Source organism: Theropithecus gelada, chromosome 5 (genome assembly GCF_003255815.1).
Source record: "Theropithecus gelada isolate Dixy chromosome 5, Tgel_1.0, whole genome shotgun sequence".
Lineage (NCBI taxonomy): Eukaryota > Metazoa > Chordata > Mammalia > Primates > Cercopithecidae > Theropithecus > Theropithecus gelada.
This window is the reverse complement of record NC_037672.1, coordinates 91,110,603-91,123,351: the sequence shown is the minus strand read 5'-3', so window position 1 is coordinate 91,123,351 and position 12,749 is coordinate 91,110,603. Positions and strand designations below refer to the sequence as shown.

The 12,749-nt window shown below is 41.2% G+C and overlaps 1 pseudogene; it reads left to right on the top strand.

Moving 5' to 3' along the window:
- Window positions 1–271: 271 nt before the first annotated feature.
- Window positions 272–413, top strand: LOC112625606 (annotated as a pseudogene).
- Window positions 414–12,749: the final 12,336 nt, after the last annotated feature.

Here is a 12,749-nt window from a genome sequence, read left to right as displayed (position 1 = left end):
AAAAAGATAGAGCAGACAGTGCTACTCCTAGAAAAAACTCTTTGATACCCACATTGAAAGGCAAAAACAGTAAGGGTCAAATGAGATTTGAGGAAAAGTCTGACAAAATTATTTAGTCAGTCAAAATTATCAAGGAGATGGCTTGCAAGTTGTATTCACATCCATTATCATTAATGAGGAACCGCAACTTAAGGGCATAGTTTGCCTTGAAATATTAATGATTGTAGCATGATGCTGCCATGGTTAGAAAGATATTTAAAAATATTATTTCCTATAGTCAGTTAAGCCGATCATGTTCCTTTCCTTGTAAGGGCCCGGTGTGCCATGGCTGTGAAGAGCAGCCTTCTCGGTAGTGTGTGCACCCTGTTGCTTGTATGTTGTATGCGTTGCCCTAAGGAGCCTTGGAGACAGCCCTTTCCAATGGACATTCATGTCCCTGACCTGATGATGTTTCCAGTCTAGGCTCTAGACAGGTATGCAGGGTGCCTTTGAAAGCCCCAGGGCATGGGAGGAAAGGTCCACATTGGCCAAGTCATTCATGTTCATCTGCACCAAGCTGCAGAACAAGGAGTATGTGATTAAGACCCCACACAGGACCAAGTTCAAGTTCCCTAGCTGCTAGAAGATCCATATTTCAAAGAAGCAAGGTTTTATCAAGATTGATGTGGATGAATTTGAAGACATGGTAACTGTGAAGCAGCTCATCCTAGACAGCTATCGGGTCAAACACTCCCCAGTCATGGCCCCCTGGACAAGTGGCAGGCCCTGTACTTATGGGGGCTCCCACTGGTTTGCCCCTCCTTATTCACACCCACCAATAAAACCTGCTTCCTACCCCCCCCAAAATAAATAAATAATAATATTGTTTATCTCACTTTTATATCATCTTTTAGTGTCTTTTTTGTGCATGTATTGTAATGCTTGTAATACATTGGTAAGTATACATAGTGGAAGTATGGGCTGAACATGTTTTGCTGATTAGAGGGGCACAATCAAAAAGCTGGTGACCACTGATTTGTACTGAGACTGACATGTCCAGAAGTCCTTCCAACTTATGAAGAAGACATGTGGGTGGTGGCACAGCTTGGATTCTGTAATTCAAGACTGTAAAACATTTCTCACTCTATGTTTTATGACCTATAACACACGATTACATGAACTAGGGAAAGGGTTGTGCTTTAGAAAGTCAGATAAATGTATTTGCATTTCCATTATCAGGAAAAACTCCCTCCATCCTCACCCCTCAACTTCTAGGAAAAACAGGACTAGATTTAACAATCTTCCAATCAAGTTTGTTTTCTTTGTTACTTTCACCTGGTTCAGCATCTAAGTAAATCAACTTTGCTAACCTATTAGTTGTGTTTTTTTGTTTGTTTTGTTTTGTTTTGTTTTGTTTTGTTGAGACGAAGTCTCGCTATATCGCCAGGCTGGAGTACAGTGGTGCGATCTCAGCTCACTGCAACCTCTGCCTCCTGGGTTCAAGCGATTCTCTTGCCTCAGCCTCCGGAGTAGCTGGGATTACAGGCAGGCACTACCACGCCCAGCTAATTTTTTTTTATTTTTAGTAGACATGGGGTTTCACTATGTTGGCCAGGATGGTCTCCACCTCCTGACCTCGTGATCTGCCCGCCTCGGCCTCCTGAAGTGCTGGGATTACAGGCATGAGCAACTGTGCCTGGCCACCTGTTAGTTTTTTTGGACCAAAGGGAATTTTTCAGAGTCAGGGAAGAATTTTGTTAGGATATTAAATGTGGGCAATATTTATTTTTAAGTCTACAGATCTAAAGTTACTTTTTTCAAGAACAAAAACACCCTTTGGTTTGCTCATAGATTGATTATTCCTAGTATATTATTTTAAAAGTGTACTTTATTTAAAAAAGTCATACTTAATGCATAGAGTTATTGCAAAATACAAACAGGAGGCAAAAATGAAATGAGGTATAAATGTGTGCTAAATTCTGCTGTAGTAATAGACAACCTCCTAAATCTCAGTGAGTCAATGCACCCCTAATTTTTTTTCTCACTGCATGTCTAATGCAGCTTAGCAGGTGGAGCTCTGCTCAATGAAATCTCTCAAGGATTGTTAGAACAATGACCCCCAAAGATATCCACCTCGTAATGCTGGGAACCAGTGAATATGTTTCCTTACGTGGTAAAAAGATCTTTGCTGGTGTGATTACATTAAGGATATTGAAATAGGGAGACTATCTGGATTTTCCAGGTGGACCCAATGTAATCACGAGGGTCCTTACAAGAAGGAGGGAATAAAGTCAAAGGCAGTAGCAGAAGATGTGGCCGCAGAAGCAAGAGGTTGGAGTGATGTGAGGAAGGGGCCACAAGCCAAGGAATGCAGGCAGCCTCTAAAACTGAAAAAGACAAGGAAGTGGATTGTACAAATGAAAGCCTGCATACTTTATGTCTAAGTATTCAGAGGTTGTAAATTAAACCATACCCACAATCTCTGGCTTCATCCTGACATGGGCCACGGTGCTTCCCAGAGACTGTCCTGCAACCTAGAGGTTGAAAGAGCCACAGTCTGCTAGCTTGAGTGGAAGCACAGCTCTGCTTGGGCAGGCAGGGCAGATGGGGGTCCAGGCTCAGACAGCTGTGAGTGAATTCACCTGCCTGAGCCTGGGGCAGGGACCGACCTAGGTCAAGCTTCTCAGGGAGTTCTCAGCACTCAGTGCCTCTACCATCAAAGCAGAAGAATGTCACTGTCAAATGGCTTTGGGAAACCCTGCCTGTTAACTTCCCTGCCCACCTCCTTGGGGATTCATAACTTATATTACACTATATAGTAAAGATCCCGACAGATCGTAAGATATAAAAACCTGCTTAGCTTTGTTTAACTCAGCATTTTCCACATGGAATACATTTTTGGGAAACCATCCTTTTTTTTTCATAAGTCTTAGTAATATCCTTCTTTCATAAGTCAGAGTTCTTCAATGCACTTAAGGAACTGCTGTTTCTGTAAAGGTTTTTGGACCTAAAATGCAGAGCACTGAATGAATCATACTTCTTAGTTCCTGACACACGATTATCAGTGGTTCCTATAAGGACCCATTGTCATTCATTCATTCATTTATTCAGAGTCACATCAGGCACAGAAAGCACAGTATCTTAGGGCTCATGATACATTTAGGGGCCCAGGAAAGTGTTTTAATTTCTTGTAAGTCAGAAGTAAAAATGTACTTTTAGGGCAAAGAATTTTTTTTTTTTTTAAATAGAGACAGGGTCTCACTATGTTGCCTAGGCTGGTCTTGAACTTCCAGCCTCAAGCAATCCTCCTGCCTTGGCCTCCCAAAGTGTTGTGATTACAGGTGTGAGTCACCATCCCTGGCCCAGATAAAATGTTTTAATACATAATATTAATATATTTATCTTTATACCAACACAGTTGTAAAATATGATTTTTAAATACTTTTCTAATGGAGGAAAGGACCCATGAAGGCAAAAGGGACTCGGGACTATGGAAATTGGAATGCAGCCATGCATTTATTTATTTCCTTTATTTTATATCCTAGTCCCATTGTCTCCAATCAGCAATACTTTTAATGAGTATGTTTATTTCTATTTGAATGTGTCTTTGAAAAGCTTATATTACTGATTTGCCATATTGTTTGTTAAGTTATATTATATTTTATATTGTTCTGTTTCTTGCATTTTTCACTATGTACCATATTTTAAAATCAATTTCTACTGCTCTAATTATGTCCAACTAATTGCTTCTACCCTCAGCAAAATACTCTGTGGTGTGCCTGCACCACATTTTACCCATTTACTCTCCCAGTGATGCCATCTCCTTGCCACCATCATGCTGCAATGATCCATCATGTACATTTCCCTCTTGAGCCTGCCTGGGAATGTTTCCAGGATATGTGCTCACCAGTGGAATTTCTGAGTCAGAGGGCACCTGCGTACTTAATTTGGCTATGTAATGCTAGAAGTCTCTCCAAAATAAATGTTGTTTTCATATTTTCCTTTTCTGTGCTGGTCATGTTGGGGTTTGCTGTCGTTTATTTTAGCTTTATAAAATAAATTGGGTAATTCTTTTTTAAATCCTGGAACATTTTATATTGCATTGGAATTAATTGTTCTTTGCAAGTGTGAGACTATAGGCAGTATGACTGCTTGATGCCAAAACCCATATATAGAGGCAATTCTTGAAAATATTTTCAGTTTCTTCCTTGGCTATTGGTTCGAATAAATTTTTATGGTTCTCAATCTGATGTTGGCATCTAGGCAGGAATAACTAGGTCCATGAGACACAGACACAAAGATGTGTATTTTTTGGGTTTTGTTTATGACTTTGTGACTTGCTGTAATACCTTAGGAAGGCTCTCTGTGCCCATGGGTACTCAATTGCACTATTAATGGGCTTGAAATGATTGGTCTCTAAATGTATATGGCAAGAGTTCATTCTCTGCATGTCACATAAGTCTGCTCTGGTCAACGAATAAGTCTTTCCCTCTCTTTTTATGATCTTGAATTTTTGCTTTTAAATTAACTATGATGTTTTGCACTTTTTGGTACTTAAAAATGTATACATAATATACATACATACCTTCAAGGATTTTTCTCCTCTGAAGAAGCCAAGGCTGGCAAATCACTTCTTATAAATCATGTAATACTTTTGGAGTCTGAATTATTCTGACTACCTGGAAAACATTGCTTTTTTTCTTCATAAAAGTCATTCCAAAACTGCACTTGAGTCACAGAACTGCCCTTTCCTGAACCCTGTTTCAGGAATTACTAGCTCAGAGAACATATACTCCTTTCTTCACTAATCACTGCAGCTAAGATTAGTACCTTCCAAAAAAGAAGCTATAGGTAAGAATGATTTATGTGTTTTTCATTTCTCAAGCTCATTTGGCAAGTAATGTGATACAGATCCCTCATTTTAAATAAATCCACTGGACCTGCATTAGAACTTACAGAATTATGCAGAACGAGGCTCATGTGTCTTCTAAAGAGTTTTCAGTTGAATCTATCAAGAAATTATTCTTCCCTCCCCACTCAGAAAATGTACCACTAATTTTGGTAGTCACTGAGAGAATGAGATTTACTCTTCAGATATTAATGTTATAACTCATATTGCTGGAATATAACTATTTTGTAACAGAAAAGATATGACAGTTGGATAGTGGGATCCAAAATGACTCAGAGGCCAGTTTCTTCTTTCCCTGACATTTTCCAAAAGTAACCTAAAATCCTCATGTTTAAGGAAAGTTTCCAGATGAACTTCATATACCTAATTTGGGGGAAAAATGTACAATGTCCGTTTTCTAATTTTAATTGGCTACAATGGGAGATTACCTTCCCGTTGTACTGGTGGACTGAAAAAAAAAATTGAATTTGCTTATACCTGACTGATGGTGTCTTTTTGTATCATCGAGAGTTTGGTGCTTTAATCCAGTAATTTATCCAACAAGCATTTATTAGCCTTTATTCTATGCCAGAGAGACAGAGGTGAACAATAACAACCACAAAAAACAGTCTCTGCCTTCCTCAAGCTTACATCTAATGCAGGAAGTAGGCAGCAAACAAAGAAATCATCAAGGGCTATTAGGGTTCCCTGGGGTTGGTGTGTAGAGAATGGCATATAATGTGGGAGAGAAGAAGAAAGAGAAATGGCGGCTTGGATGAGGTAGCCATGGAGATGATGACAGATTGGGTATATCATTTGAGACAGAGTGACAAAGACAGATCTCCAGTAAACTCTACGTGTATGTCTTAGGTCAGGCTCCCTGGGAACAGATTGAGATGGAGATTTGGGTGTGAGGTTTCTTGAGGAGAGCCCTTGGGATGCCTGTACAGGAGCAAGGGGTGCAAGGTGGGGAAGACAAAGTTGAACTGCACGAACAGGAGAGGCCTCAGGTGATCTCAATGGAAAAGCAAAAGCTGGGATGGCCCTTCAGATATGCCCCACATTGAAGCAAGGAGAGAATAGGTCTTGGTACCCACCGCATTGACAGTTCATTGGAAATGGGCGGCTTCCAGAGAGAGGACAAGGCTGCTCCTTTCACAGGAGGGCAACCCCTTTGGAGGGACTCACCTGGGAGCTGGAAGAGCTCATACTCTCCTTCTCCAGCTGGAGAAGCGAGTGCATAGGTCCTGACGGCATTTGGGTGGCACACCACACAGAGTGGAGATGATGCTCTGTTCTAACCCAGCCTGTGAAATGCCACTCTGAAATTCTAGGTTCTTCAATTTTCTTGAGCATCAGAATCATGTGAGAAGTTTGTGTTAGGTGCAGATTCTTAGATCCAGTCTCCCTGGAGATTGATTCAGAGGTCTGTGTTGTGACCAAAGAATCTTCATTTTTAATGTGCTATCTTCAGCTATTCTGATGGTGGAGTCTGCAGAAAACACCATGGGAAACAAGTCCTGTGGTATGCAGAATTAAGAAGCCACCAAGACCTCTCACCTGTGTTGCACAAGACCTGCATAATCCCAGGACGGTGAATTTGGTGGATTTTACCCCCATGATTAGATTATGTTAACAAGCATAATTCCTCTTAAATTAGGGAGATTATCCCAGCAAGCCTGGAGCCTGACCTAATCACATGAACCCTTCCTCCCCACTCCTTCCCTCTCCTTCCTTCCTTCCTTCTTTCTCTCTCCTTCCTTCTTTCCTTCCTTCCTTCCTTCTCCCCTTCCTTCCTCCCTCCCTTCCTTCCTTCCTTCCTTCCTTCCTTCCTTCCTTCCTTCCTTCCTTCCTTCCTTCCTTCCTTTCTTCCTTCCTTCCTTCTTTCCTTCTTTCCTTCTTTCTCTTTCCCTCCCTCCCTCCTTCCTTCCTTTTTTTTTTTTTTTTTTGTAGAAATGGGGGTCTGGCTGTGTTGCCCAGGTTGGTCTCAAACTCCTGGGCTCAAGCGATCCTCCTGCCTTGGTCTCTCAAACTGCTGGAATTACAGGTGGGATTCACTGTATCCAGCAGATGAACTCTTTAAGAGGAGAGTGTTTTCTTTAACTGACGGCAGAAGAAGAGATCAGAGGTTAGAAGTACAAGGAAGATTCAATGTGCTGTTGCTGGCCTGAAGATGAAGGGATGACAAGGAACGAAAGCAGTCTTTAGGAACAGAGAGTGGCACTTGCCTGGCAGACAGCAATGAAATGGGCACCTCAGGCTACAGCTGCAAGGAACTGGATTCTACCAATGGCAAGAATAATCTTGGAAATGAATTTTCCTCAGTGTCAGCCCAGCAGATACCTTGATTTCATCAGTGGGATATCAGAGCAGAGAGCCCAGCCACTCTGTGCTGGACATGTGATGGACAGAACTGCAAGCTGATAAATGAGTGTTGTTTTAAGCCACTACATTTGTGGCATTTGTCATGCATCAGTAGAAAATTAATAGAAAAATCATTGTGTTAAGCACATCTTGGAAACAGAAGAGAGAAGAAATAAAGAGATTCAGTTCTGCCACTAGTTGGTCCAGGTGAGAGCAGACAGGAGAGGGAGCTCCCTCTCAGGTTCTCCCTGGTCATGGACATGATATGCCACCCTGCCTCCCTCATGGGTTTGTTGGGAGATTCAAATGAGGTATAAATATAAGACAGGAAGAACAGAATCTTTATGAAAATATGAGTTCAGGGACTTTTATAAGATTCTACTTTATTGTACATCCAAAGATATACAAAAAGTACTTTTCTTAAAAAAAATATATATATATTTTTTTCTGTTTTAGAGACAAGGTCTCCCTATCTCTTCCAGGCTGGAGTGTTGTGACGTGATCATAGCTCACTACAGCTTGGAATTCCTGAACTCAAGGGATCTCCCTCCTCTGCCTCCCAAAGTGCTGGGATTACAGGCATGAGCCATGGTGCCAGGCCCAGAAAGTACTTCTCTATGGTAGTATTAAAAGAAACAGCACCACCCTACACACTGGGGCTTGCTGCTGAGTGCCCACAGAATATGGCTGGCCAGTGAGGTTGGATTCAATGTAGGCCTGGAGCCTGAGGCGACTCCTCTTTTCTCCTTGTGAGCCTGGATCAATGGAACAAGGTGAGTGGGCAACAGGGAGTGTAATCTAATGTATGAGTCAGGATCTAGTCAGGAAAGCAGAAACCACATTGGCTACTACAACAGAGAGAAGATAATGTGAGGTATCGGTGTTGGAGGGCTAAAGGAGCAAAGGGAACACCGGTGTGAACAGAGAAATAACCACAGGAAGTAGCTACCGCCCCACAGGGCTGTGGGAGGAAAACGAAGTTGCTGGGATTATTAGAATCTAGAAATTTCGAGGAGGAGCCTCTTGGAGCTGCAATGCAGATCCCTGGGGAGGAAGCCGTATCCGGGTGGTGCTGGCACCACTGCGAGGGTAAAATGAGGCTGGCTCCGGGTATGTTGACAAAAGCTGGAGTCTGCAACAAGTGTCCTGCTAATCTTGCCGTCTCTCTAGTGCCCCCTATTGGCAGGACCGAATAGGGTAGCAAGCAGGCCAAAGAACAGAGTTGTTTTTTTTTTTTTTTGCCAAGTTCAGCCAGAGCATCGCAAAGCAGTTTATGAAAGGCAGGTTTGGAGATGAGAAACAATACTTTAATAACCAGCACAGGTGGTTTTCAGTGCAAACCAGAGAAGCCCAAGCTCATTTGAAGGGCTCTAACAGTGGCAGGAAATGGGAGGTGGGAGGGCTGGCTTATTTTAAACTCCCTCTTTGCTATACAAAAGATCTAAGATCTCAAGGCATCTGAAAGGCAGCTTTCTCACAATAGTAACCCTGGGGTGGAGATGGAGAGGTGGGCGGTGGGACTGGAGAATACCTGTTAGTATGTGTCTTAAGAACCATATTCTCCAGCTGAACTGGGCTCGTGGTCTCAGCTTTTGCTTCTCTAGCAAGGATACTTGTAAGGTACTTGAAAGGTGTTTAGGGAAAATATTTTCATGTTAAAAAGATGAGCAATTGTACCATCTTGGGTCCGTTGAGAGTACAGTGTTAATATGGAATGAAGTACAAAATTTATTTTTAAAGATAATATTTGAGATGTCACAGCCAATGTATATTTGCAGCTGGCCACTTAAATAATCTCTCATCCTTCCAGAGTCCTTGAAAAAGTTTGGGAAGCATTCCTAGTCACATTATCTGTCACCTACATTCTTAAAAAATGCTCATGGAGGGGTCTTTTTGTCAGGAAAGAACTATTTTTAGGATTTTCTTGTTTGTACTTAAAACTAAAATGTTTTTAAAAATTACAAATATTAAAACAGTATTAAAGCCTTTATGTTAAATTTAGCAATCTTGTTAGACTTTTTATAAAGCGAACAAAACAAGAACAATCACCTTTAATTGGCCTCAGATTAATGTTAGAGTAACTCAACATTAACAGATTAAGTTCCCCTAAACATTGTTCCCACTTACAAGATTAATTAAATTTCCTTAAACATTTGAAACTACACTTATACATACAATTTAATTTTTGTTAAGTGCTTCAAATGCCTGACAAGGAAAATTTATGACTTAACAAGCAAAATCTTTCTAAGTACTTAGATTAACTCTTGTACATTCAATAAATCATATTTATAAAATATAGTTACCCTTTTGTTCTCTTAAATAGTAAATGCTGTTTAAATATTTGTTCAAGATTACTTATGCTCTTTAACCTAAAATTAGAAGTCAAAGTCAATTACACTTTTCAAATGAAAGTCACAAAGCTAATCCATTGGATTTTCTAATCTGCTATATTCTCAAAAACCTTTAATTAAGCCTTTAAGTTGTCCTAATGAGTACAGACCTGATTGCTAGAGCGAACATAATGCTATTAGTTTTTTAAGTTTTTGATTTGCTTCTTCATCTTTATTCAATTCTAATCTTTTCCAGACTTGAAAAGGCAGTTACACAAGTACAGGGAGCAATTGTACCATCTTGGGTTGGTCCAGAGTACAGGGTTAACGGCTCCTGACTGTGATGTCTTTGGGATATAGAACAGGGCCCATGCCTGATGGCTCTATGCTCCCTGTACCACGGATGATCGTGTTGGACCATTCTTATGACATTTGTGAGGATGGAGTTTTGCAAGTCTCTCCTGGGCTCCATTTAATAAATGTGTTTGCTGGCAGATTCAAGTCTCTATTTTTTCATTTTCTCCTCTTGTCTGACATTTTAATGACTCCTCTTGTCTGAGTCTGGTCATAATGTAAAGACGTTTTAATTTCTCATCTTCTGATCTTCCAGCAGAGCATTATACTCTTGCTAGTAGATGTGAAGGTTGATTATATAAATTGAATCATTCTTGTTATACCCAACTGTATTAGTCCATTTTCACACTGCTATAAAGAAATATCTGAGACTAAGTAATTTATAAAGGAAACAGGTTTAATTGACTCACAGCTCCTCATGGCTGGGGAGGCCTTAGGGAACTTACAATGATGGCAGAAGGGGAACCAGGCACCTTCTTCACATGGCGACAGGAGAGCAACTGTGAGCGAAGGGGAAGAGCCCCCAAAACCATCAGATCTTGTGAGAACTCTCTCACTATCACAAGAAGAGCATGAGGGAAACTGCCCCCATGATCTAGCCACCTCCCACCAGGTCTCTCCCTCGACATGTGAGGTTTACAATTCAAGATGAGATTTGGGTGGGGATGCAGAACCAAACCATATCACCAACTAAATCAGAGTTGAGGGCTGGGTGAAAAGTACTTGGATCATATAGTATCTGCTCCAATAATTAAATTTTCCACAAGCCCAGCTGATAAAATGGCCTGCTGTAACCCTGTGATCGGTTTTACCTAGTAACTGCCTAAACAAAGGACACTAAGACTACTTCTGTCACTCACCAGTCAGAGCTGGCCAGCTCCCAGAAGCTTCTTCAGTGTCAGTGAGAGTTTTTTTCAAAACAATATGTAACAGTTGTCTTTCTGATAAAACTTCCAACCTTCTCTTTGTTCTTTGGACATACTGAAGACCCCTTGGTCTGTGTGTCTGCCCTGAATTGCAATTGTTGCTTCCCAATGAAATATTTTAGATTTAGAGATTTGTCTCTATATTTCATTTGACTCCAACAAAGTGGATAGCAGATGGAGGTCCATGCTGGAAAATATCTCCAATCCCTCCTTTGTGATACAATCTGCAGCACAAATAATCAATTCTTCCACCAGGCAAATGAGCCAATGCATTTGCTGGCGGAGCAGGGAGAAACACGAGTCAGCGTCTTTCTCCCACTCTCACTTTTCTTCCTGCAGGATATGAAATTTGTGCTAACCAGAAGGGGGCAGAAGAGAATATGGGGCTTGGGCTCTAAAAACACCTCTTGATATATCCCAGGAGGGATAAAATAGATATGAAGTTGAACCTTGCTTCCATAACTTAAGAAAAGTGTGACTGGGGAAAGGTTTCTAACCGCCGAACCCTATTTTCTCAACTTTAAAGTACCTAACTTGCAGGATAATTATCATCACAGAGATTACGTACATAAAGCAGACAGCATCCGGCCTGGCATATAGTTCATTATAACTGCCAGTTTATCGATTCATCTATATAGTATAGTCTGCATCTATCTTGTTCCATGGTGCTATCTCCACCACCAAGCACAGGGCTCAGCACCAGGATTTGTTGAATGACTCTTCCTCTCCATGACAATATCTGGGCCACTGTTCCTCAGCTGCAAGAACTGTTGATGTTAGAGGCAGCTTATATCTGAATGATTTACCTGGGGCCGTATACGGAGCATTGGTGTTAAGTGGGTGTTGTGATTGTTTTGCATAATGTGTGTTTATGCTCTTGGATAGGAGGGTAAAGCCATAGTCATGGATGTAAGGAGTGAGGTCATACCTGAAAGGTGAGATTAGGCATGGCATCATCAACTAGGCAAGGGGCCTGTACACCAGAATTGCATGGAAAATGTGTAGGTTAGTAACATCAAGAGGATGTTCCTTTTCTGTTCTTCAGCAGAGAGAGATGAGGATGATGAAGGGAGGCGTTATGAGAAGGATGATACCCTTCATGTGGGGACAGGTTAAGAGCCGAGAAAAAAGAGATCCCAGGCTTTTGGAGCCAGGACATAGTTGTCTCAGATGGCAATTAGAATAAGGTAGGACTGGGACTCAGAAAGTGGCTCCCTAGAGTTAGGAATCGTATAAACTGACCAGGGATTCTCAACCTCATCACTATTGACATAATTCTTTGTTGCAGGGGTCTATTCTGAGCATTGTTGGAGGGCTAGCAGCAGCTCTGCTGTAGGTACTATAGCAGGGAGACACAGGATGCTCTACTCACTGGAGACCAGTAGTACCTACCCAGTTGTGACTGTGAAAAATGTCTCCAGACATTGCCAAATGCCCCCTAAAGGAGCACTGGTTGAGAACTACTTACCCAAACTTTTCTTATGTTGTCTATATTTACTTCCTCTGTGTGCCCCTTGGCATTTTGCAAAGTCTTTTTGAAAGTTCTTTCCTGTCTTAAGTGTGTTAAAGGGTAAGGAAATGTCTCTTGGATATGCATAAACCAGGTCCTTAAAGAAAGAACAAGCAGGCCTTGGCAGCTGCTGGAGTTGGTGTCGTAGGAATGAAAGTGGAAGAATCTTAAAGGAAAATGAAACTCAGAGCTGTTTCCCACCTGGAGATCTCTTCAAAGAGTTTGACACTTTAAGAAGGCATGGTAGTTTTGCTTATGTTGTTCTTCCTATGAGTTTCTGGATTTTTTCCCTATAAGGCAGGTGCATATCTAAGAAGTTCTGAATAAATGCCATATCCATTTATTGAGGCCTAATTAAGGACCTAATTAAAGGCGAGTTTCATAGTGTTTAGCTGGTA